Source organism: Sus scrofa, chromosome 10 (genome assembly GCF_054392235.1).
Source record: "Sus scrofa isolate SSC_HxYL_T2T_F1_AM1 chromosome 10, Sscrofa_HxYL_maternal_Yorkshire_Landrace_v2.0, whole genome shotgun sequence".
NCBI classification, from domain to species: Eukaryota; Metazoa; Chordata; class Mammalia; order Artiodactyla; family Suidae; genus Sus; species Sus scrofa.
This window is the reverse complement of record NC_139392.1, coordinates 89,577,493-89,605,315: the sequence shown is the minus strand read 5'-3', so window position 1 is coordinate 89,605,315 and position 27,823 is coordinate 89,577,493. Positions and strand designations below refer to the sequence as shown.

General features: G+C 41.7%; 1 long non-coding RNA gene across 1 annotated transcript in view; it reads right to left on the bottom strand.

Annotated features, from left to right (window-relative positions):
- Positions 1-605: 605 nt before the first annotated feature.
- The window catches only part of LOC110255714 (uncharacterized), a 754,959-nt gene continuing 727,741 nt past the window's right edge, over positions 606-27,823 (bottom strand). Inside the window, exons 27-29 of the long non-coding RNA XR_014818117.1 lie at positions 26,811-27,029; positions 25,025-25,368; positions 606-755 (exon numbers count right to left, since the gene is read on the bottom strand). This is a non-coding gene — a long non-coding RNA (uncharacterized LOC110255714). The remainder of the gene's footprint in view (positions 756-25,024; positions 25,369-26,810; positions 27,030-27,823) is intronic.

Here is a 27,823-nt window from a genome sequence, read left to right as displayed (position 1 = left end):
TGTTGACATGTGTCTCTATGACAATATGGAAATACCCAGCCCGTGTTACAGATGACTTAAGTTTTATTGTTGGTGTTTTGTTGTCTGCTAGTTTGAGAGGGGAGAAAAGAATGGAATTAGTGACCTGATGGCTATCCTTTTAGCTAAATATTTTTGATTGCATGGAGGATGAAGCCTTAATACTGGTTAGATTATTCTTTTATCTCTTAAATTTTTTTTTTTTTTTTTTTTTTTTTTTTTTTTTTTTTTTTTTTACTTTTTGGTTTGGTATTGAGGTTGATTCATGGCTGGGCATTTTTTTGTGATGAGAACTGTTGGTACGTTAAATAGAAAGACAATCTTAATCCAGGAGCGCCTTTGGTGGCTCCCATTTAGAAGGATGACAAAAAGAAGTCTTGAGCTGAGATATCCAGTTCAGTACCAGCGGCTACCGAACACTTGAAATGTGGCTTGTCCTAACGGACATGTGTTTTACATTGCTGTAACATGGAAGATTTCATAGGCTGAGTATGAAAGATATCTTAATTACTGTTACATCTACCATGTGTTGAAATGGTAATATCTTAGATAGGCTGCATTAAATAAAAGTGAAATGAATGTCATACTTTTTTTTTCTTTTGAAATGTGGATGCCAGAAAATTTTAAATCACACGTGTCCCTCACATCTGTGGCTTGCATCCTCTTTCCGTGGGGCAGCATTGCTCTGGACCAAGTCATACGATGCAGCAGCTCAATGTTCCCCGTTAAAATCGCAGCTGGAACAAGCACCAAAGGACAAGTCAGAACGGTATTTGTGGTTTTGCAGCTAATAAAACCAAGCTACTCCCAAGGACATCTTTGGTGAAAGGGCTTCACATTTTCCAACGTCACCTGTTGAATGTGTACATAATCACAAAGACGACTTTTTATAAATTAAAATTCTGGAGGCAACAGGGCTGTTGTGTGAAGATATGAGTTCCTCCTGACACACAGTGCTATTAGTTCATGGAGGAGAGAGCTGCTTGCAGGCAGTCACGAGACAATGATGAATGGAGGGTGTGTGTGTGTGTGTGTGTGTGTGTGTGTGTGCGCGTGCACGCGCGCGCAAGCATGTGCATGCACGTGAACACAGGGGTTTCTAAGCATTTCCCTTAAATCTTCCACACATCAAAACATGCTGAGATTTCTTCTCTAAGTCTTGGTGGTAAAAGGACACTAAACAGAATAACTAAGGACCCATGTGAATGTTAAGGTTCAATGATCAGGTAACTTAAGTCAGACAGCCATCTACCTCGGTTGCATTATCTTAAAATAGTTTTTCGTGTGTGTTGTGTGTGTGTGTGTGTGTGTGTGTGTCTTTTTCTAGAGCTGCACCTGCGGCATATGGAGGTTCCCAGGCTAGGGGGTGTAATTGGAGCTGTAGCCACCTGCCTATGCCAGGGCCACAGCAACACTGGATCTGAGCTGCATCTGGAACCTATACCATAGCTCATGACAACACCGCTCCTTAACCCACTGAGCGAGGCCAGGGATCGAACCCAAAATCTCATGGTTCCTAGTCGGATTCATTAACCACTGAGCCACGATGGGAATGCCCCTTAAAATAGTTTTTAAGTTTACATGTGATTGTCAATCTTCAACTGAAGTTGAGCAACAAACTAGAAACCTCTCTTTAACATGCATGCAATTACTGTGCATCACCTATATTTGGTATGCCAATCAATCAAATGATATTTGGCCCATACTAATTAGAAGAATGGGCCAGGTATGATGGCGATTTTATGTGATTACAGCTGTTGCTGTTCAAGGTTCTTGGCACATTCCAAAGCAGAGAATAAACTAGTTCAGACCTTACATTCGGTATCATTTGAAAGCCTGTGAGTAAATTCTGATACAGCTCAATTAGAGCCCATAGAATTTCAGGACCTCTACTTCCTGAAATAGGCAACATTCCAAAGTTACTTTTAACTTGTACCTGCCTTAGAGATTTAATCGTGACTTTTTACCATAAACCTGCCACATTTTTGAACACAAGTTTTAATGAGTGTTTGGGAGAAGGTGACAATGTTTTGCCGATATCAAAAAGACCATCAAAAAGGAGAACACACATACAGCACCAAAGTACAACAAACTGAGCAAGAGCTGGGCTCTGAGAGCTGAGTTTCTACTTGTAGTTTGATGGTAGATGAACAGCTTATTAGTTTTGTTATCTCTGATAGGTTGACAAACTTTGTCATGTAGTTCATGGGCTTTTGTGAAAGAGAGCTACGAAAGCCCCCAAGTATTAAGGCAAAATGATACAAGTCCTATATAAACCAACTGAAAAGCAGGGACTGATGAAATGAGACGTTTTCATCTGTGATTTACGCTCCAGTGAGACGTAAGATACTGTCAGAGGACACGGGGCAAGGGAGTTTATTCAAGAAAGTCAAGAACTGTCTGCTTCAGGAGTTAGTAAAATTGTGAGCGAAGGCAGAGTACATGAACTTACCTTAATTGCAACTAAGATTAGTTGGCAAAAAAAAAAAAATCATCCTTTTCGTTTCCTCTAAATTATCAACTTTGAGGACCAATACACAGTTCTTGATTTCCAAGTATAAATACAAGCATAATAACGATAAGGGGTATGTTTCAAGGCCCCGAGTCCTGGCATATCCAATAATGCAAGTTACCAGCATGCGGTAACACGGCAAGAAGAGAAATTGTAAAAGTGTTCTGACGTGAGACAATCTATAGTGCTTGTGTTTTGTAAGGAACTCAAGGATAAAGACTAAAAGGCAGCAAGAGGACGCATCACCCATCCACTAAGCAGTCATAACTGAATTCCTCCCTGGTCTTGTGCAAAACTTGTGGGCAGTCCTTGTCCAGATGAGTAGTCATGGCATAAGACTACTAAAAAGCACAAGGTGGCAAATAAACAAGCACCTGCACAGAGAGTCAACTACTATGATAATCAAGAGACTGGAGGGAGTGCTGCAGGCAGGGGGTGGGAAGGGCACTGGAAAGACCTGGAGGAAGTGCATCAAAGAGAAATATCATGTGACATCACCTCTGTGTGGAATGTAATAAAAATGATACAAAAGAACTTATTCACAAAAGACTTGCAGAGTTCAAAATCAAATTATGTTATATATAACATACATATATATGCTTTATACATATACCTACCTAGATATGTACATATGTATTTGGTATAGGACCCCAAAGCCACTAAAACTCCATGAGGAATGAATAGACTATTTAATAATTGGTTCTGGGATAATCAAATAGATGAAAAAAAAAAAAACCCTCCATATATAAAGACCTAAATAAGAAAAACAATGCTCTTTTTTAAAACTTGGGTAAGAATGCGTTTATGCTAGTTTGGGGATAATTTCTTAAGCAAGACTCTAAAATCAAAAAACAGTTTAAAAATACTGAAACAGCTGAAACATTCTACATGCAACCTACTTAAAAATATAAGCCACCATTTTGGGAGTTCCTGTCATGGCTCAGTGGAAACAAATCTGACGAGCATCCATGAGCATGTGGGTTCAATCCCTGGCCTTGCTCAGTGGGTTAAGGATCCGACATTGCCGGGAGCTGTGGTGTAGGTCACAGATGTGGCTTGGATCCTGTGTTGCTGTGGCTGTGGTGTAGGCCGGCACTACAGCTCTGATTCAACCCCTAGCCTGGGAACTTCCATATGCTGCTAATGCAGCCCTAAAAAAATATATATATATATATATATATATATATATATATGCCACAGTTTAAAGAAGAGGGAAGATGAATAAACTTAGAGGGAGGGCCAAAAAGCATTTGAAGAGAAGCTTGGTCTCTTATGTTAACCAGGGAAATGTAAATGCAAGCAAGACACTCTTTTACACGCTATGCTGGCAGCCCTGGAGAGGTCTGAGGACTCCCAGTGTCACTGAAGATGTGGTGACAGAAGATCTGCATGTAAACTACATTAGCAAAACCCTTCTGCAGAACAATTCTGCAATACTTAGCTCAATGGAAGAGGTACGTGTATGTTTTTAACTTCAAATTCTGATATTCTAATGCTAGCTTTCTCTCAAAGAAAAGTTCTAGTGATATGTAGAGGAGATATGTAAAATCGTGTATAATTGAATTATAGGCAATGGCAAAAAAAAAAAAAAGTGGAAAGAGCAATCGTCCATCAGGGGTCAAAGCACTGCTGTGGAATACTGCACAGGGTTAGAAATAAATGCCCTTGATCTATGTCAATGAATGGGGTCATTATCAAAAACATGCCATCAAGTGAAAAAAAGCAAGTTTTGTAAAAGACTGTATATGATAGGATGCTTTCAGATAAGCTTTTAAGCCTAGTTAACCATGTAGTGCGCTGCTTGTGACTTTGTATCTTGGTAAAAATCAAAAGAATGGACAAGACAGCCTTCTGTTGTAGTTATTTCTACTTAAAGAGAGAAAAGTGCATGACATGTGGGGCTTTTGCTATTTGTATTTTTTTATCCAAAAAAAGTAAAAAGAAAAAATAAAGAATGAATGCTAAGGCGAGCATGGCAAACTGTTACTATCTTTTTCTTTCTTTTTTTTTTTTTTGTCTTTTGTCTTTTTAGGGCCTCACCAGTGGCATATGGAGGTTCCCAGGCGAGGGGTCTAATTGGAGCTACAGCTGCTGGCCTATGCCAGAGCCACAGCAACGCCAGATCCAAGCTGTGTCTGTGACCTACACCACAGCTCACGGCAATGCTGGATCCTAAACCCACTGAGTGAGGCCAGGGATCGACCCACAACCTCATGGTTCCTAGTCGGATCCGTTTCCACTGTGCCACGATGGGAACTCCTACTATCTTTTTCATTTAGGTGATAGGATAAAAGGATTTCTTTATTTTTTACATTTATATGTTTCAAGTATTTCATAATTTAAGAAACATAAATTAAAGAAAGCATGATGCATGGCCTTCAGTTACCTGAGTTTCCTATATTACTCTCCTACAATCATAGTATTTCTATAATTTTTAGTCAATGGTTTTCACTTTCTATGTGATAAATTTCCATACAAGTACACACTTTCATCAAGCATACATCTGGTAGATATTTTTCTCCTAAAAAAATCATGACAATTAGTTTCTATTGAAAACAAAAACCAACCAACCAAACAAAACCCCAGAATTCTTTTGTGGCGCAGCTTAAGGATTCAGCATGGTCACTGCAGTGGCTTGAGTCCACATGCCATGGCCATGGCCAAAAAAGAACAAAACAAAAACAAAAGCAAACAAATAAGAAACCCTAAAAAACCTCACAATGCTGTATTTACTTTGTTTTCCAATTCTACATAAAATATTCACAAATTGTTCCCGACACATTTCTAATGATGATTATCTTTTTAGAAGCATATTCTCCACTTTGGTGTTTTCTTATCCAAATCAGTCATGTTGTGTGCAAAATCTGTTTTTATTTGTTTTGTTTTTTTCTTTCTGGATTTCTTACTGTCTACTTTTCAAATTTAATTTCAATTTGTTTTAGGTTGGCACCTGAGTCAATGGCAAGGCATTTCCCATCTGTTCTTTGTAAAAGAAACTCTTCTTGGGAGTTCCCGTTGTGGCTCAGTGGTTAACGAATCCAACTAGGAACCATGAGGTTGTGGGTTCAACCCCTGGCCTTGAGCTCACTGGGTTAAGGATCCAGCATAGCCGTGAGCTGTGGTGTAGTTGCAGATGTGGCTCGGATCCTGTGTTGCTGTGGCTCTGGCATAGGCCGGCGACTACAGCTCCGATTCGACCCCTAGCCTGGGAACCTCCATATGCTGCAGAAGCAGCCCTAGAAAAGACACAAATTAAAAAAAAAAAAAAAAAGAAAGAAAGAAAAAAGAAACTCTTGTTGGAGTTCCCTGGTGGCTCAGCAGGTTACAGAACTGGCCTGGTCACTGCTGTGGCCCTGACTGCTGCTGTGAAACATGTTCCACCCCTGGCCCTGGACCTCTGCATGCTGCAGGTGCAGCTGAAAGAAAGAAAGAAAGAGAGAAACAAACAAACAAACAAACTCTTCTTGCCAGTCAAAATGCTACCATTAAATCATAACTTTAACATGGACCTTCTTATATTATACACTGGAATTTTCTTTAGTAAGTGTAGGTTAGAAAGGCCTCATTATTAAGAAAAAATGTTGATTATTGCTCTGCCATTGATTTGACTCATCAGGAAAAACGAGCTTCTCTTCCGAAGTCAGGCTGTGTGATGACAGACAAATAGACACTACCTGTGCCCTTGGGTCTGTTTCCTGACCTGAACTTCAAAGCCCCACGAGGGGCACCCTGGTCTTTAGGGACCAGATCATTTGCTCCTGCGTGAGTCAGCAGAAGCGGGGAGTGACAGGGGTCTGCGGATCCCTGGCAGACTCTCTCTCAGTCCCAGCTTGCACACTGGCCCAGGAAGGTGGCAGGCCTTCATCAGACCAAACGTATTTATCTCCACTCCCACCCAGGAGGAGGGTACCACCACAGCTTGCTTTTCCCCGAGACGCTAACATCCTCCTTCCTAACAGCCAGCACCGATGGAATCCAGGGTTCGTGTAACAAAGAAGGGCATTTCTTCAGAGGGCCACAGTCAGCCACAGAGAAGAGGCAGCTGGATGCCTCAGAAAGACTGATCATGGGGCAAAGAACCAGACAAGCAGCGTTTGGTCCCATATGTCTCTCCTGGAGACCTGAGAAAAGCAGAAAGAAATTTCAAGCGCTCTGGGGTCTCGCACAGGCTATGCCGTTCCTCCTTCTGGTTCCACGACCACACGCGTAGGGTCCCACATGGGCACTTAGTCACATGGCAGTGGGAAGCTTTGATAAGCATTGATACAGGCAACATTTTTAATCAACTGCAGTCGTACATACATAAATTCATATCCTCGTGCCTACGACTCACAGGAAATCGTTCTTTCTTCCATTTTCCTGGGTTCTGTGTTCCCGCCACACCCCTACTGACTGGCATTCCTTCTCTCCTCCCTTGAACCAGTTTTTTCTCTGGCTTTCTTCCTAACCGTTTTTTTTTTTTTTTTTTTTTTTTTTTTTTTTCCTCTCGTCTTATTTAAGAAGATTGCTCTGTGGTTAAAGATCTGGAGCAAAGACGCAAGGCATTGTTTGAGGACTTCTCCTGGCCCTTTAGCAGGAAAAGGAGCCTGTCCTTAATCAGAGACCCCCTGAGGCTGGAGCCACAGGACATCATCTCTGCAGGCCACCACGGCCTCCCCAGGGTCTCTCTGTGTCCAAGGCTGAACTTGCCCTTTTAAAGCTTCCCTCTGTGGACTCTTCCAGAAACATGTTCACCTCCACATATGTAACAAGGTCTTACCCTGCAGCAATCAAGATCTAGGGGAGAAAGTGCAGGTTGCTGGAAGAAAACAGAGTCTGAAAACCAAATCCCTGAGAACATGTCCACAAATGCCAGGGTGATGTGTGTCCTCCTGATTCATAAAAGCAAGCTCACTCCCCATTACAACAGCTTAAACAAGGACGAAGCAAATTTTGACTCAAAACAAAGACATAATTCACCTCTGTAGGTATATTATGCATTCATGAAGGCTTGGTTAATCTACGATCTGGCTGATACCATATTTTCTTTTTTCTGGAAAATAACGATATAGCCAGAATTTATTGCTTATTATATGCCAGGAACTGTGCTAAATACTTTACTCACCTCATCTCTCTTTTTTAAAAACTTAAGTAGAGTTGATTTAAAGCATCATATTAGTTTCAGGTGTACAACACAGTGATTCGATGTTTTTATAGATTAGACTCCACTTAACATTATTACAAAATAATGGCTACATTTCCCTGTGTTGTATAATACAGCCTTGTTACTTTGGTGGTTTATGTATTATAGCTTGTGTCTCTTAATCCTCTACCCCTATTTGGATAGTGCATTTAAAACACACAAAAAAGGGGCGCTTTTTTTTTTTCCTGTTTTGAAAGTAGAAACTTTGGGATGCAGAGGAAAGCATAAAGATGAGAAGAAAATTACATAAGCCCCCAGCTTCACCCCCAAGGGCAACAGAACCTTTAATGATAAGAGACCAATAATAGGTAAACAGGAATTGTGAATTTAATGCCAGGCATTGTGTGGTAATCTCTGTGATGAGATGAGACCCGACCCCAGGCGGTCTGGCCACACACTGTGCTCTTAATCCCGTGCTCCTGACAGTACTCTCTGAAAGGTGCTTCTGGGGCCCTGGAGTAAACCCTGGAGTAAATGTGGCACTGACATTAGAAGGATGGCTGAAACTTGCCTAGCCCTTACTCCCTGCCAGGTGCCCTACCTGCAGCACACTCATTAATCCCCTCAATAATCCATTCAGGTAGATACTATCATTATTCCTATTTAAAAATAATTATTTTTGGGGGGGAGCTCCCGTTGCAGCTCAGTGGTTAATGAATCCAACTAGGAACCACAAGGTTGCGGGTTTGATTCCTGCCCTTGCTCAGTGGGTTAAGGATCCAGCGTTGCCATGAGCTGTGGTGTAGGTTGCAGACACGGCTTGGATCCTGCATTGCTGTGGCTCTGGCATTAGGCCGGCGGCTACAGCTCCAAATGGACGCCTAGCCTGGGAACCTCCATATGCCGTGGGAGCGGCCCTAGAAAAGGCAAAAAGACAAAATAAATAAATAAATAAAATAAAAATAAATATTTTTATTTTAATCATTTTTTTTTTGGCCATACAAAAGTTTCCGGGACAGGGATGGAACTCGAGCCACAGCAGTGACAACACTGGATCTTTAACCCACTGAGCTACCAGGGAACTCTTCTTTATCCTTATCTTTAAGCTGAGGAAACTGGGGCTTCAAGAGGCGACGCACTTGCTCAAGACCAAGTTCACACCGCTAGCGAGGAGGGATGCCCTGGGGTTAAGGCATGCCTTTCCACTGCCACCTTCCCTCTTGGGCACCTTTGATGGACACTGACTGCTCTTCTGACCTAGCTGAGCTGGAAGGAGTCTCAGCGGTCATCTACTCTGGATTTCTTATCTTATGGAAGCAACAATTGAGAATCAGGCAAGTAGAAGGAATGAGTATCAGTTACTGACCGTGACCAGAACCCTGGCATCCCGTTTGCAGCACAGTTTTCATTCAGTCGAGCTGGGCTCCTGTCAGAAAGGCCGTTTACGACCCCTGGGTAGCTTCTTCGAAGGGAACCATTTTCTACTACCTGGCATCATTTTCTCTGGGCATCTTCGGTAACACAGAAAATGCCTCAGATTTTACTTACTTTTTTTTCATATGGTAGGAAATACCCAGGAAAAGTGCAAGTCAGCCTCTCGGAGGTGAAACTCCAATTCTAAGAGACTGAGGCAGTGTCTGAAAGCCCAGACTCCAGTCTCATGTAGCCATGAAATGGACATTCAACGCCACAGTTCCAAATGTTGCTATACTGCTCATGCTCAGGAATTGATCCAAAGAGCGAGAGAGAGAGGAGAGGGAGAGAGAGAGAAAACAGCCCCTAAACCATGTCCCTAACTTTGAGGAGGCGACCTTTCTTAGATGAAATAGCTGAACAGATGAAAGGTGATACAAGTCTAACCTCAGCTCTGGGAGAGAGAGCTGGGTGAAGAGTCTTCATTCTCTGCGTGGCTGCAGCATTCATCCATTTTCCATCCATTTTTCAATCAACAGAAGCTCCCTGCTTGGAAGACACAAAGGCAAAGCAACCAGGCAGCAGGGGAAATATTTGAGGTCACAAGGTGAACAAGTCTCAGGAGCCAAGAAAAGAATTCCAAAGGAATCACCTGCCAGAAACAATGGGTCATGTCTTCTTCAAACAATGTTCGGAATGGACAAACTCTAGTTGGGCAACATCACCGATTTCTTCTTGGAGTCCTTGTTCTCTGCCTCTCACCCTTTTAACTCTTACACAACCATCTGCCTTTAATCTCATATTTGCATGGAACTGTAGGGGAAAGACCCACAAAATCCATTGCTCGCCAAACTTCTTGCCCTCAGGATGGCCAAATATTCTCAAAGACTGGGCAGTCCGTTGATTGCACATGGACCAACCAACATGGCAACTATATTCCTGGAGTGCCCCATCTAGGCACAGCGTCTTTTTTTTTGTACCTAAGCATGCCTAGAAAAAAAGGTCTCCCAGGCTTTTCCTGTGTCCTGGAATTTCTTGTCTCATTCTTCCTCGTAAGTAACAGAGCACCTGCTCTGTTGTGGGCTGTAAGTGTGCTTTTAATTAGACATGTTTCTGGAGGCATTTCAAGAGTAGTTAAACATTTTTTTCCCCCACATGTAGGGGAAAAATCCCCAGTTACTTCACTCTTTGTGTCAGTCTTTATCCATCAAGGTTAGAAAAGTTTTGTAGATGGAAGAGACTGTATCAGCCAAAAGTGGATCATGTTTCCAATGAGATCAGTTGCATGATTTTGAACAAAGAAACACCATCTGGCGGTTGATGGATACACTTGCCAATAATTAAAATAATATTGACTTTGTAGACCACGTTATGTGACTTATTAGAAAACATGGTGGACGAAGAGACAAATCTCCACTCTCACAAACTTCGGCATCACTTAAGGAAAATGCGAGAAGATGCGCTGGTTTATGCCTGTCTCTTCCAGTGCTCAAATTGCTCTTACACGTTTGGCACAAAGCAATGTGTTCAAGCTTCAACGCCCACGGGGTACTAAAGGCTACATCCTTGTTTTGACTCTTTGATGGTGAGTTAGTTTTGAAAAGCCTACCACACGTGTGTTTCTGTCCATGAGGGTTTATCATTTCCATTATCATCCAAGTAAGTGGAGTGGCCTAGAATTACCTAGGCTTCCTGAGGAATTAAAGATAACCATCATCAATAAATATTTATTGAGCACCCTTTTTATGGTTAAGAGACCATGCCAGGCACTGCACAAAATTGGATTACAACTGCACAGCTACTGCCCAAAGGGGCCTGCAATCTGATTACAGACAGCCAGATGAGATAAATACAGATGACGAGCTCAGGCCAGGCAATCCCATAGTGTTCTTCTGACACATAGAGGGAAAAAAATACAGTGCATTTTATTGGGTTAAAAAAAAGAGACTTTCCCCCTCTCTCCATAGCCTTTGAGCGTATTTCAGTCTGGGTGCAGGAAAATAGCTTTGATTTAGGTAGATGTTGCTATCAATGAGGTCTTATCCAGCAACGACGACACTGGAGGCACAGTTTGTAATTTTTCTTGTCCCTCTTTCCTTATACACCCCCAGGGCTCAGGCATCCCCTCATGCCATTTAAGGGAGAAACAACTAGTCTCCAAGGAGTTGCCTTTTTAGAAGCAACAAGGTTCATGGCTTTCCCTATGTTCCTTAAGTGGGCTCCAGTTTGTTTCTGAAGAATCTGAGGCTAAGCAGAGGGGAGACCCTTTGCTACTTTCTAGGGTATCTTTGCAGGTTCCATCAGGGACTCTGGGTAGTCGCCACTGCAAGTGCATCACCCCCGTGACCGAGAGTACAATCCATCGATGAGGACACTGTGAGTGGGAAAGATCTCAGAGGGAACAGAATACGGCTTGCCAGTCCCCAGTGCCAGGAATGCAAAACTGGAGGTCTCAGCCTGGCAAAAGAGGAGATGACCAAGGTGGCACAGAAGCAAGACCAACTAGGATAAACAGGAAGAACTTAGTCCTCCTCCAGAGAAATGGAAATGCAATGAGGTGACCACACGTCACCTTCAACAACATGTAGGTTTATGACTTGGTGATCCCGGGAAAAGAATGAAAGGGAAGAAGGAGGAAGGAAAAGCTTAAGGACCAATGAGATCTCGGGGGACCAGTCAAGAGAGTGCTCACAATTTGGTGGCCGTCATCCCGCGTTGTGCTTCCATGTGGAGTAGGTCAGTGAGTGGCTCGAGGTTTCTGTAGCTGGCAGTATGGGAGCTGACCCCACACCCTATAGAAGACGGACACACCTAAGGTTCCCACTACGCGTGAAGCATGGAGAATTGTAAATCTCACAATTCTCATAAGCTGAGAAGCGGAAATCTCACGACCCCCGCTTTTTGGTGGTGATCATCACCCCCGGTGTAGGAAACAGGCTTGAGAGAGGAGGTAATTTCATTAGCAGTAATGGAGTTATTGGAACAGAGCCCTGCAACTTCCACCTCCAACTACGGCTTGTTGGGAAAAGCAGACCAGCAGATGTAAAAGCAATGATGGATCAGTGAAGTGGGGGCCATGTGGATGTGAGTGATGACATTTTATGATATGAGTGGGGGTGACCTTAACTTATTCTGGTTACGTTGCTGGAGGCCAGAGAAGGACCCTGCCTTTACTGTCTCATGGGGATGACGGAGAAGAGAATATGGCAGAATACAGGCTTCCATTCCAGGCAGCAGTGTCTTTAGAGATCCCAGTCCTGCTCTCTCCAGAGTCACATAAGTGGCTACTTTCAGTTAAAAAAAAAAAAAAAAAAGACTAGTGTGGAAACCAACAATGACACTGGGACGGAAGAGGGAGAATCTTTTCAATTTAGGGTCTCAAAGGTTCCTACGCCTGGAAGGGACTTGCTTCAAACAAGTTGCATCCTCCATGAGCTCTGAAAGGACTCACAAATTACTGAACCAATTGGGAGCGCTGGTAGTTCTGCTTCTCAAATTATTTTTCAAGAATAATTCCTTATGGGCAGGTAAGTACTTCTGGAAATACAGGACTTGAAAGTAAATAGGGCATTCTATTAAGAATTAACTGAAATAAAAAAGAATGTGTAGTTAATTTCAATTTAGATTAATAGGAACATATTATTACACACTGGTGTTCTAGGATGCTCAACAAGAGCAAATTTAATTTTCAACTGAATGTAAAAGCTTCCTTCTTCTAATGTTTTATTTAATGCCATTAAAAAACTAATTCATTTAGCCGTAATGTGTGCATATATATATATATATATATATTCTCACATAATTATGTATACATGTCACACAGCAATCCATTTATAGAATTAACTATGTATAGTTTTATAGATTTAAGTATATACACATATAATATTTATAGAGACTAATTAATATTAAATACTCACATACATCTATGTATAGTGTTGATATTAAAGTAACAGTGGAGGGTTGGTGTGTGATTTTCACTTTATTACGTATTAAAGAGTCACATTTTGAATTTTTGTTTGCTCGGGAAAAAAAACCTCAGAAAAGTCATCTATGGATGCAGTACATCGATTCCCCTGATAAAGAATGATGCCATTTAAAGAAATACTGGGTCATTATGTCTCAATGACAAGCATAATTAGGAATGTCTGTCTCCAAATTTCACAAGAATAGAGAAAAAGTTGTTGTTCGGTGGGGCTAAATCATGCTCCCTACCCCACGGAGTAATTTAAGCCCAGGCTGAGTTGGGGCAGGGACAGGTGTAATTGGCCTGGTGTCTGCTCCTTCCAGCCTTGCAATTACCATAATAAGATCGACTCTAGAGAGGTCAGAAGCTAACGGCCAGTTTGGCTGTCGCCCTCTGAGACTGTCATCAGTGGAGAACAAGGAGTCCATTGGATCAAGAGGAAAAGCTGAATAGATGCTGGTAATTGGCCTAGTGACAGGCGTGTCTGCTGGAAGACAACAGACATAGGCAGCAGCACTGAAAGATGAGGCAGCAAACATGAAGCCATGTGGGATGAATAGCCTCAATGAATTTCCAATCATATGGTCAATAAGGCTCGGGGGTTAGGAGGGCAGTTAACTACTTGAAACCTACTGCATATGGACCGCGGATTCACTGGGAAGTACGAACACGTGGCCAAGACCAGTTCTCTTCGTTATTCCAAAGTGTCCTGATCATCATGTGAGTCTCTAGGCAAGAGGAAGCTCCACCCGTGTCTAGGAAAAATGAAACTGCATAACAGACCCCTGGGGGGTACTTTAGAATGAGGCTCAGAAAGGGGGCTCTTCGTAAGCACAGATTGCTTTACCTTTTTAAAAACAAATGCTGGTGACACTGGGGGTCGGGGTGGTCGATCATCATCATCCCAGTACGTACATTCTGCCCAGGGATGAAGATTCTGCGACTTTAACGCTCTCATCCCATCTGCTCTGGACCCACAGAAACCTTCCTAGGGTCTGAACCAAGAGTCCTCCAGGAGCTCTTGCTGCCTCCACCCTTTCTGGTGGAGGTCTGTGGACATCTGTTGTCAGGCTTGGTCCCTTGTGTGCATTAAAGCCTGAAGAGTCCTTCACTGATGCTTCTCTACTAGCACTTTCCACTGGGCATGCATCCCAGGTCAAGGAAAACTTTCTCTATGATGCTCCTCTCTAATGACTTAGAAAGTTGCTGATTAGTAGTTGCTATGATACAATGTAGCTCAGAGCTAATCTCCCGCCAGAGGGCTGCTGTGGCATTTCTCGGGGCAAACCCTTCCTGTGTTGGGAAAAAAAAGGAATGAGGGTGTAGAGGAGGGAGGCCCTGGCTGCTCTGACTGTTGGTCCAGCTGAACACGGACATGGATCCGTCTCTGCCAGAGCGTTCTTACTCTGTCTCCTGCACATTGTGTGTAATGCTTCACTTCACTGGCCACTGAACAACTGCAGCCTGAATGAACGAACACAAAGAGAGGAACACAGAGACTGCTAAATGCAGGAAAACTCTGTGCACGAATGCCGGGGAAGTGCTCATTGAATGTCGCTAACATATCTTCTGGAAAATTTCTACCATCGTTAGATACACATATATGATTATGGTTTTGGTAAGTGACTCTGGTAGATGGTTGCCAGATTTAGGAAAAAAAATAAAAGAGAAGAAGAAGCCCAATGGGAGTGGTGGAAGAGGATGCTGGAGAGATTGAAAGTAGGCATTTCATGAAAAGACTTGTGAAAACACTGAAAAGTGGGTTAAAATTATAATCAAACACTTCACTTACAGGATATCATTTGACTGCTTAAAGGTGAGAATTCCAGGAGTTCCTGTCGTGGCGCAGTGGAAACGAATCTGACTAGGAACCTTGAGGTTGCAGGTTCCATCCCTGGCCTCGCTCAGTGGGTTAAGGATCCGGTGTTGCTGTGAGCTGTGGTGTAGGTTGCAGACGTGGCTCAGATCTGGTGTAGCTGTGGCTCTGGTGTAAGCCGGCAGCAATAGCTCTGATTAGACTCCTAGCCAGGGAACCTCCATATGCCGTGGGTGCAGCCCTAAAAGAAAAGACAAAAAAATAAATAAATAAATAAGAGAATTCCATGGCTGGATTTTTTTTTTTTTTGGGGGGGGGGAGATAACTCTAGATAATGGGAAGCCCTGTTAATTCTGAATTTAGGTAACAAGAAATGATACTGTCTTGGCGAGGAACATAACTGTACTAAAACATTATTTGTAAAAATATAAATTAAAAAATAAAACATTATTTGTTGTTTATCTGAAAGTCCAAATGTAACTGGTTTTTGTTTTTGTTTTACCTTTTGGCTGAGAACACCAGCCTGGAGACCACATGGACAATGGGTTCGGGGGAACTTAGGCGGAAATCAGTTGGGTGGGCAATGGATGTTTTGAATGAGGACAGGAGATGTGGGAACAGAAGAGGACTTGGGTCTCAGCTGAATGATGCAACTTCCGCAAAGAGCCCATTTGGGCACAATGAGGTTTGATCTTGGGTTTCTCTGACTTAAAAATCCGTGCTTTTATCTCCAAGAGCCCCCTCCTCCCTTGTCTTAGTCACCCTGTTTCCTCATTAAACGTGCAGAGTCAATTGATCTAAAGATTATGTCCTTAGGCTCATGCAAAGCCCTTTCGGTGGACACCAACCCACCTCAAGGATTGGCTGTCCCGAAATAGAGTTATCACTTCTTTTTTTTTTTTTTTTTTTTTTTTGTCTTTTGTCTTTTGTTGTTGTTGTTGCTATCTCTTGGGCCGCTTCCGCGGCATATGGAGGTTCCCAGGCTAGGGGTCGAATCGGAGCTGTAGCCACCGGCCTAGGCCAGAGCCACAGCAACGAGGGATCCGAGCCGCATCTGCAACCCACACCACAGCTCACGGCAACGCCGGATCGTTAACCCACTGAGCAAGGGCAGGGACCGAACCCGTGACCTCATGGTTCCTAGTCGGATTCGTTAACCACTGCGCCACGACGGGAACTCCGAGTTATCACTTCTGATCAACTAATGGCCACCTCTCGCCAAACATCAACCATGGGTAAATTCTCTCTGCTGAATCTTTCGGCAAAGGAGATTTTGTATGGGGTTTATTCAGCCCAGAAATAAACTGAAGGAAGGCGGAAGGTGATTATTTACTCCATTGCTAATGGAGAAAACCCTCATTGACCAACAGTGTTCTTGATATGTCATCCTGCTTAATCATCACATCAACTAGAGAAAGTAGGGTTTATCACTGTCTTTGATTTTTAGAAGAGGCATCTGAAGTACAGATAAGGTGAGCAAGCAGGGGCGCTGGAGTGGGGAGAGGGTGGCGGGGGGTGGGCCTCTGTGCCGAGTGTCTATCACTGAAGTGTTTGTGTGGGTAAAGTCAGATGTGGAAATCACTTAGGATCATTAAAATCTATCCCCAAACTTAAGACTACCCATGGGAACAGAGCTCAGAAGTACAGAGACACAGCTCCAGCTTGGGAAAGACTTTCTTACTGGTTGTGTGAGCTTGAGAATTCACTTAAAATGCAGGGACTGTAGAATGGGAGAAATCCTCTCCTCCAAGGCTTCTAACGAGGAAAGCACATTTTTTTACAAACCAGGAGTTTCCTCCATTCTAGTCTGACATAGTTTTGGACTGATATTTTTAACTCAAGAGTAATTTCCTACACATGAGCCAAATAGCATAATCATAATCTGAAATACTTCGTTCTATGAAGTATTCAATTGCAGCAAGGTAATTAAGATAATATGTGAGTATTAAGTGATTCAGTGAAAAGATTTTATTATACAGCATCTACTCACAGCATTTCTGACCCATTTTTTTCTAATATATTTTTATTATACTTGTCATAAAATGGAACTTGTCTTAAGGTTCATCTCCCTTGGCCCTCATCCAAGGGGATTTAGTTCTCACGAAGAGAGTGATGTCGTCCTGCGTGCTCTTTACTACCGAGGAGTCCCCTGCAAGCACCCCAGACGGCATGACTCAAAGGCCTCCAGTCTCATGCAGCTCGGATCTTGCGCTCCTTTTAATAAGAGATATCAACTAGAGCAATGTAATGGATCCAACAAAATTAGTCAGATTAAAAATATATTTATACAGAATGACCAGACTGGTCAAGCTGGGTATACTTCATATGCTGTTTAACTGAATGATCCAATTCAGTTAGACTACTGACATACCCAGGACTTGAGGAGTGGGGTGATATAAACAGACAAAATCTACTTAGGGTGGAAACCCTACCTCTCGTTTCAAATTATCTTCATCTCTCTACACCTCTCACATTTTCTAATCCAAATGACTCAGAATTTCCCCAAAATTCACTCCTCAAAATAAATACATGCTTAGCTGTTTTTTTTTTGTTGTTGTTGTTGTTTTTTCCCTATAGCTAAAAATTCTTCTGTGAGTTTAGTGGAACTTATTTAAAGACCGCTTCTAAAAAGAAAATCATTACCCTTTGCTATCTGGGAAGTATATACATTTGCTTTAAAACAAGGTTTTAATAACAAATTAAGAGAGGAACTAAAACCTTTTATCCATTTGTCTAGAAGTTCATAAAGAGTCAAAGAAATGACATAAATGGGGCCAAAACGATAGCACTGTTTTGTTATTTGAAAGTAAGCTGCAGACCTTAGGTCTGAAGGTTGGCAGATCTGTGTTATTTTAAGCTTGATGGCAAATATGGGTAATTTAATAAGACAGTTTGTTTCTAGTTTCCTGCACCGTATAGCCCCTGTACTTTCCCTTTGCTGTGCAAATTCAGAGGCCAACCCCAGGTCAAATTTGGAGGACACGTCTCGGTAATATAAATATGTGTTGCTGGGCAATGTTAAGAACAGAGTGTGAGATCCATGGTTCCGCCCTCTGGCTTTTTATTTCTTCATTTGGGGAGAGAATGTTGATTGAAGTCTTTAAAAGCATTTTAGGTTGGCATGCTTTCAAGGTCTCAGCCCAAGTGGCAATTATCTGGAGAAAAGTACTTGATTGCACCAATATAAGAGTTTTCATCCGGGTTTGCCAGGGCATTATTATTAAAATGAACTGATTAACTTTATTAAAACGAAAGGTGGAACAGCTTTTTTATTATGCTTAATGGATTATGCTATGCACCTGGTAGGCTAGTTGGCATAGTTAGGACGGTAGAAATCAACAATGGCAGCGTTCCTGGTGTCCGGATTGGATGGCCCAGGCCCCAGCTCCAAGGTTTGGAAACGGCTGAGGACAAAGACATGCAGAGAGCAGTCACAGAAATAATTTAACTGCCATCACCTCCTCTGTCCCCATTTCTACAGCTCAACTCGCCCTGTCTTTAGACGGAGACATGGACCCCATGATAAAATGTGGCTGCCACCCTCCACAGTTTGCCAAACTGCTGTCATTTGTGATGTGTTCAATGAGTTTGTTCAGAGTATTCTGATGCTTCAATGAAGTCTTCCAGGAGCTCCCGTCGTGGCTCAGTGGTTAACGAACCTGACTAGGAACCATGAGGTTGTGGGTTCGATCCCTGGCCTTGCTTAGTGGGTTAGGGATCCAGCGTTGCTGTGAACTGTGGTGTAGGCCAGCAGCGACAGCTCCGATTGGACCCCTAGCCTGGGAACCTCCATATGCCGCAGGTGCGGCCCTAGAAAGAGGCAAAAAGACAATAAGTAAGTAAATAAACTCTTCCATAGTCATGCCTATTGGTGCAACATCTTTGTGGATGATTAAAAAGAAGGCCTTTTCTGCTTAGATTTTAAATGTCTTATGGCTTTAGTCACTCGTTTACCTTTCATACTTGGACACCTATCAACGTGAACCTGCATTCCTGAGTAGATATGACCGATAGAGGGAAAACTAGCATGTTGTTAGAAGATGTGGTTAAGCTTAAAGACCAGCTTTGAGGTAACTGACAAATGATTTAAGCCTCTGAGGGAAGTGGATGTGGGACTTTTCTGGTCTTGCACACCAGGGTATTAAAGGGAGGCAGTTAACTTCAGGACTGCTCTGTGGTTGCTCTAAACCTCTAGAACCTTTGCCACTGATGAACTTTTCTTAATTTTAACTTCCGAAATGAAGGGAAAAAAATGAGATGATAATGATAAATTCTGAAAGAAAGGGAAACATGAAATATCATTTGGGAAAGCAATTTATAAGTAGGAATATGATAAATGCTTAAGATGTTTAATAACAAAGTTCAGTACCCTTCCTGGAAAGTTAAATAAAACCGTTGACACATTCGTTTTGCAGAAATGCACTTGGTATATTACTGGTGATACAGTGTTTCTTCATCTGAAGCCAGGGGTCTTTATGAATCTAAAGAAGGGTTGATAAAGGCATTCTAGTTCCCTTAAAGAGCCTTTGAAAATTCTCATTGCTTGAGGGCCTCATTAGCAATTGCCTTAAGAAGACCACAAACTTATCAGAGTTTGTTTTCCAGCCTTTTCTCCGGCATGGCTGGCAGACAAAGATCGTGTCACCTCATTGAGGTGATTCTTTTTGATTGACAGTTCAATGGGTCACGTTTCCTTATTTTAAATAAAACGTTTTTTATTACTTGTGGCTGATAACTTTCTTTTTAAGATTTCGTCCAGTCCCTAGTCCAGGCTAACAATTAGGCCCATCTGTTCATTTATTTACAAACTTTTCCCAAATAAATATCAAATGGTGTACTGAGTGGAGACAGTGTTTGGTCTCCTTGGTACCTCGTCTCTGGATGTAATATGGTGAAACTCACTGCAAAGAATAACCGAATGGCCCACAGGGAAAGAAATGCTTTGATTCAAGAGCCCTGGATGCCTGGAAGCTGGGTTCTGAGACTGACTGACTGAGTGGCCTCCATTCCGACGTCATTAAATCTACGCCTGGACCTCACATGCCTGTAAGATGGGGTTGCCCTGGTGTCTCACCTAGAACAGGTACCGAGTAAATGAATGCTGAATTCAGTCTCCCTCCATCTCTGAAAATCCTTCATGATTATCGTTATTACAGAGATGGAATCTGAAGGATGCACGGAATGTGGGGTATACTAACTAAATACTGACCAATCAAGAGAGGGGAAAGAAACAAGGAAAGAGTAATAGGTGTGCAAATTTAAAAGGTAATTCATTTTATTTCTAAAGACTTTTTTTTTTTAATGGCCATGTCCGTGGCATGGGGAAGCTCCCAGGCCAGGGATTGAAACTGTGCCATAGCAGTGACAACGCTGGATCCTCAACCTACTGCGCCACCAGGGAACTCCGGGCAATTCACTTTTTAAGAGGCATAATCAACAAAATGTTTTCTCTGTGCTACGCTCATGTATCTTCCTCAGAGCACCCTTAAATGTGGTTGACCATTCCAGAAGGGACTGGACCCTCTTTGGTTGACTGTGATACCAATCACATCGTAAAATCTGAGTTTAAAAGCCGTAGGGAACTTACATTCACTTTTTAAAGTTTTGCATCATCTCTGGCAAGGACAGCAAACTTTGGTGAGCTGGCTGTTCCTCGCTGGTTTTACTGATCTGGAATTGGCCCAAGACCCTCCTGGTATGTCACACATTTGGTTTCTGAATTAAAACAGGAAATTCTAGAGCAGATTAAAATGGAAACAGCAACAAAGTGGTATTTCCCAAACATGAGTAAAATATTGGTTTACAGTGGAGGGGATTTCCATTGCCAGAAACTTTTTTGCATTTCCCTCACCCCGTCAGAACTGTTTTTCCAATCTGGAATTGTGATATTCCACTGACAGGCGCTGATGAAAGATGAGCCGGAGATAAAGCGATAGCTCAGGGAGGCATGAAGCCAGAGGGCCACACCCAGGGGAGGGACGCGGACACCTGAGGACTGTCCAGGGGCCTTGGGGCTTGGTGCGTGGAGTGTTTTGTTTACTTTATAAAGAATACCTCCGCTGCGCCACACGTCTGTCGCTGCCTGACTATGCGCAGCACAGGGATTTGACTAATGTTCCTCCTTCCTGGGACCTGAAGCTGAGCCTGACATCTGGGGGCCAGTTTTGCAATCCTGCCTTTGTATCACCAGTGAAGAACTCTCTGGAAACATGCAGTATGCCAAACAGTGTTCCTTCCCAGCATAAATAATCGGCCTGAACATTCTTTGTGGCCTTTTTCTCTATGGTACTTTCCATTCAAGATGGAGCGCAATTAAGTGTTTTCTGAAAAAGATCTTGTCATCCAGGAAACGTCTCCTCCCAAAGTCCTAGGATTTAGCAGGTTAAACAAACAGAAATAGTTTCCTATTTTTTAGGAATATATGATGGAATGTGTAAGAAATAAAGAGATTTCTTCTGAGAACCATGGCAGCAAAGCTCCTTGAAGATCAGAAGAGTCTTTGTGAAGTACTACATTTACTGCATAAACACAACCTAATAAAACCTTTAAAAAATACAGAAATATTGGTGTTCCCATCGTGGCTCAGTGGTTGATGAATCTGACTAGGAACCATGAGGTTGTGGGTTCGATCCCTGGCCTTGCTCAGTGGGTTAGGGATCCAGCGTTGCTGTGAACTGTGGTGTAGGCCAGCAGCTACAGCTCCGATTGGACCCCTAGCCTGGGAACCTCCATGTGCCACGGGTGCGGCGCTAGAAGAAGATTTATATATATCTCCCTTTGGTGGAGTTGAGAGTCCAAGCAGAATAGTGCCACAGATCCTCTAATTCAGACAACCTGTAGCCCAAAGATACAGTAATTAGTCAACAATGTATCTCTCTATTCCAAGGGAATAATTAGGTTGAATGTCTTATTTGTAGTATTTCACATGATGACTGAGGGAAATGATGTCTTTACGGAGAAATTGGTACATGGTCGGTTGCATGTGCACCTGCCGGCTCAGTTTCCTTTAAAGGCAGACAACGCTCAGGAAAGCTACTTTGGGCACATGCAGAACATAAAGGATGTGAGATGCACGCAGCCAGAGGACTATCTGGATGCCATCTCACCTTTCCATGAATTGATGGAATGGAATCATGCATGAGAAAATCCTTTGATAAGTATGCAGTTCTAAATAAGTGCATGGCCTGCCTTATGATATGATAGTAACCTTCCCACTAGAGAACACAGCATGTTCCCAATGTCTAGCCCCTGAGCTAATCTTTTTCATGACAAATAATCTAGAAGAGCATTGGCTTCTTCCCTTCTCTAGTCTTTAGTTCTACATTGAATAGATTGTCTTTGTAGCAAATTTGCTGGAATCTTGTAAAGTATCATACTTTACAAGCACTAAAGAGGTGATTCCTGGTGATAGCTCATTACTAAATTAGTATTTGAAATAAGACAGGCCATTTTAGATGACAGGATTCTAAGAGACTACCTGCCTTGCTCTGACGAATGAGAATTTAACTTAAACCTATTCCTGGCAATCAAATAACACTTATAAATACCTCTCCAAACACATGGAAGTATGATAAGAAAGTTGATGACACTGCATGCTATCTCTGCATAAAACCAAGAAGTTCAGCTTTGCTTCGTGAGAGCCCACTTAGTTCTGTTTCCCTCGCTTCAGTAAAATAGATATTATTCAAGAAAAAATGTATCCGATGAAAATCCTACAGCTGTTATCTCATGATTTCATAACATTTAAGGACATCTGCCACAAAGAAATAATGTTATTTATGTTCTGAAATAAAGAGTTGAAATAAATACCAGTAGTACCTGCAAGTATTAACATCAAAAGACATGTAAGTTCCTCATACTGCAGAGCAGACATGTTAGATCTTTTCGTTTGCCTCAATCTTGAATGTCAAGTAACAAACAGTTACTTAGAATCCACAGGGGCATAGAGTTTAGGAATAAGAAAATTGCCTTGTCCAAACTTCCCTTGAAAAAGACACATGCACCCGCATGTTCAATGCCACACTATTCACAATAGCCAAGACATGGAAACAACCCAAATGTCCATTGACAGATGTTTGGATTAAGAAGATGTGGTATATGTACACAATGGAATACTACTCAGCCATAAAAAAGGACAAACTAATGTCATTTGCAGCAACATGGATGGAACTAGAAACTCTCATACTAAGTGAAGTCAGAAAGAGAAAGACAAATACCATATGATATCACTTATATCTGGAATCTAATATTTAGCACAGATGAACCTTTCCACAGAAGAGAAAATCATGGACATGGAGGACAGACTTTGGTTGCCAAGGGGGAGGGGGAGGGAGTAGGATAGACTGGGAATTTGGGGTTAATAGATGCAAACTATTGCCTTTGGAATGGATAAGCAATGAGATCCTGCTGTACAGCCCTGGGAACTATATCTAGTCCCTTGGGATGAAGCATGATAATGTGAGAAAAAGGAATGTATACATGCATGTGTGATTGGGTCACCTTGCTGTTTTGTAGAAAATTGACAGAACACTGTAAACCAGCTATAATAGAAAAAATAAAACCCATTATCAGAAAAGAAAAGAAAATTGCCTTGTCCTCACTAACCTATAATTTGAATTGGAGAGGGGGAGGAATAAGGCTTAAAATGAAATATGATAAGGGTTTTATGCTGCAGTGCTAATCTGCATACCCCTCTGGAACTCTGGGAAATTGCGTGAGGCTGTGGGAGAGTCTCTAACTACCAGGACCCTCTAAGTCTCCCGGGAGACACAATTACAATACTTTTGGTCACCTTTTTTCCAGGTCAAAGGGGAAAAGAGACTCAAAATAGAAGGGATAGAAAAGTCTGTTTTAGCCTCTTTGGGACGTACACCAAGAAAAAGGGTAATTTATCCTGAAGGGAGAAAGTTTTGGTCCAGTGCTGGACCACTGGTTTGCATAAGGATGGAGTAACACTTCAGAGGGGGATACAGGAGGAGCATCCTTATATCTTTACACTCATTCCTTGGGGAATTTGATCTCAAATTCTAGGAGAAGGACAGAGAAATACTTCATAAACTGAATAAGCAGCTCCTTTCTTGGGTCAGTAAAAAGCTCAGAGCCCACATTCTCTAACTGGGAAATGTCTTAGTGAGCTTGGGCTGCTGCAATGAAATACCAACATTCATCTCTCACAGTTCTGGAGACTGAAGTACAGGGTGCCAGCATGGTTGGGTCTTGGGGAGACCCTTTTCCAGGTGCAGAGTGCCATCGTCTTTGATCCTCAGGTGCAGGAAAGATGGCAAGCAAGCTTTCCAACCTTTTTCATAAGGGCACTGATCCTGTTCATGAGGGCTCCACCCTCATGACCTAATTACCTCCCTAAGGCCCCACCTCCAAGTACCATCACATAGAGATTCAATTTCAACATAGGACTTTTAGCCTGTAACAAGATGTATCACAAGTTATTATTCTATCACCCTAACACTGTACATTTAAGTTGTGCAGATAATTTCTGACATGAATTTGTGTGTTTTGATCTACCTTTCCTCTTTTCCCATCCAAGACTTTGTACTACCTTGAGTCTCCTGGATTCTGTCTGTAGGTTCCAAAGATAGGAGTTACTAGGTTCTATCCAAGTTTTGTTTTCTTGATATGCCAGGGATCTTCAAGAGCACAGGACTGGATTGTCCCCAAAGGCAGAGAATGGAAGCATGGGTTTGACGGTGACCCCTACTTTTCCCTAGCCCACTGCCTACTCTGCGACAATTACATGCAGCTGGAGTGACCTTTCTACAATTGAAAACGAATCTTAATGATCCTCCGTGGACTCCATTACTCCCAGAAAGTAGCCCAAACCCTGTGGCATGGCTGATAGGCCCTTCAGGATCTGAATTCGGCTCATCTGTTTATCTCTAGCACATCCCATGAAATGCGTACTTCCTCCCCCACTCCCTGCATTTGATGCCTTGTCTCCACCACAGCATTGCTCTCTTATGGTCCCCCCCCCATCCATTTCTTCTCACCTAGAGCACCTTGGCTTTCTTCTCTTACTAAGTCCTGCTGTCTCTTACAGGTAGCTTAAACATCTCTGTTCCAGGAAGCCTCTCTTGACTCCAAGTATGCAGTGGTGGACCATTTCATAGAGCCCCACAAGCACCCTGTTTTCTCCTAACAGAGTGCTTACTACATGGCACGTACCTGTCTGTTGACCTGTATCCGTCACTGGACCGGAAACTTCATGACATTAGGGTTCACATTTCTTTCCTCCTTTCTTACCAGTCTGAGTCATAGTTGCCTTCTTCCTTTCAGCAATACCGAACTATGTGCAGTGCCGTGAAGTTCATACCGTCTTCCTGGTTGTTCTTTGCACATACAGTTCACTGGACCAGTCAGACCATTCTTATACATGTCCTCCAGTTAGTCTCCTTCCAGAAAATGCCTCCTGAGTCTTTAGAACGCATCTTCAACACCCACTGCATCTCAGGGCTGCATCCCAGGGTTCCTCTGGGTATCATAATCTTCCTACGTTTATCTTTGCTTACCTGTATTATAATACAGAAATAGATTATAATTAAGACTATGTGGAATCTAATAAGAAATTATACAAAGGAACCTATGCACAAAACAGAAACAGACTCAAAAATTTCAAAACCAAACTTATGGTTACTAAAGGGGAAATGCTGGAGGGATAAATTATGAGGTTGGGATTAACAAATACACATTACTACATATAAAATAGTTAAGTGACAAGCACAAGGGAATAGCACAGGGAAATCTGCTCAGTACTGTGTAATAACCTATATGGGAAAACAATCTGAAAAGGAATTGTTAGGTGTATATATGTAACTGACTTTACTGTACCCCTGAAACTCACACAACATTGTAAGTCAACTGTACTGCAGTGAAATTTAAAAAAACAAAAAAAGAATATGAAGAGCTCATCTAAATACATCTTCAGAACTTGTTATGGAGATATTAATCTAATGTTTCTTTTTAAAAAAGTTATTACCTTTCTCCTTTTACAATTAAAAATATACATATTTGTTCTTTTTTTAAATTAAGCAATGGAAAATTTTAAAAAGATGACAAGTCACCACAAAGCTCGCCACCCTGAATTAAGCAGCATGGACTTTCAATGAATATTATTTTGGAAATCTCTCTGCAACCAGGGGAATGATGGTGAACAGAATATAATAGAACAGAATATAAATATCATAAATTCTGACAAAGGAGGATAAGTGGATCAACAGGAGGAAATAGTTCTATGCCAATGGTATCATTATATACACGGCTTTTTGAAATAGTTTAAAGTTCTGCTTTAAGCAAATTGGATAAAAAATTAATAAAAATCAGATTTGCTTCATAAGGGAATATTAGTGTCTGGAAAGTCACCTGAGATTTTAAAGATTAATAAAACCAAAAGTGAAGAGCCATGATAATTTAAAATTACCTGTTTCAATTTTAAAGCATATTAACTGACCATCTTCTATAAAAAGACTTTATAATATATTGCTTGTTATTTTTACTACATAGAAATGTATTATTTATATGTATATGTACATGTAATATGTACACTATGCGCTGCAACAGCAATTTCCCACTAAGCATTTCATTTTTTTCTTCTTACTTTAATTTTGACGTTGCATCGTTACCGTTGCTCTTTATTCCAATGCAGCTCCATGGTGCAACCAAAAGATAGAATATCACGGGCCCAGGAGCGAGTCTTCAGTTAGTTATGTCTATTTACGAGACTAATTACACATGATTTTCCACTTATACATTGCAACATCATTTAAATAACTTAATATGAGCAGTGCTAATGTTTTATTTATTTAAGGTTACAATTGAGAACACAATTTGAAGACATAAATGCAACGAGCTAGATTTATACAATTACTTTGTTTACTTGCTCCTTTACACCTGCCCACAAATCCTACAGTCCCGTTTTTCTGCGTAATTTGAGAGAAATTACCCCACATGTTACCTGATCGTCACGCCACACTGGGAGGTGCTCCAGAGCATCCTGGCATCAGAAACTCTCCCCAGGAGCTTGTCTCACATACCAGTAGTTTCTCATCCTGTCAATCTCCAGTAATCTCTCTCCAGGCTTGATTTGTGAGGGTCTTTTTTGTTGTTGTATTTAAATGACGACATCGACCTTCGTTCTGACTCCTTAGCTTCAGTTGTTTTCATGCTTTTTCTTCTGTGAGGAACAGCAGAAAGAGAATTATTACATTCTTGGGTTATATATAAGCGATGTAAATCTCTGCTATTTTATGTTTTCTACTAAGCTCTGAGTCTTTCTCTTTTTCTACCTGATCAGATTTTCATTTCTCTCCATGCTTATTTCTTACAAAATTTTCCGCTATCACTCTGCTGGCTCCACAGTATTGTCTATTTGTGGTTCAGATTTAAACTCATCAAATACTCTGCTTTTCTTGTAAGTTTTACAACCTGGTTTCTTTCAAAGGGATCATATTCTTTTTTTTCAAACACTGTTGTATTTTTCGAGGGTCCCTTAAGTAAGTTCAATATGCAAATTCCTTATACCACAGGGATTCGTATTATTAGAAAGTATCAACTACACTTTTGTGGTAAAAGTTATAAAAAATTACATTTTAATCCAACAATTCCATTTTAACAAAATAATCAGAGATATAGGTAGATAAGTGTAAAGGGATATTCACTTTACAATTATTTAAAAAACTGGAAATTGGAGTTCCCATTGTGGTGCAGCTGAAACAAATCCGACTAGGAACCATAAGGTTGCGGGTTTGATCCTTGGCCTCGCTCAGGGATTAAGGATCCATTGTTGCCATGAGCTGTGGTGTAGGCTGGTAGCTACAGCTCCGACTCAAACCCTAGCCTAGGAACTTCCATGTGTGGGTGCGGCCCTAAAAAGACAAAAGACAAAAAAAATTAAAAATAAATAAAAAACTGGAAATAATTTGAATTTCCACCAATAAAAAAGTGCTCACCAAGTGATGGCAACCTGTG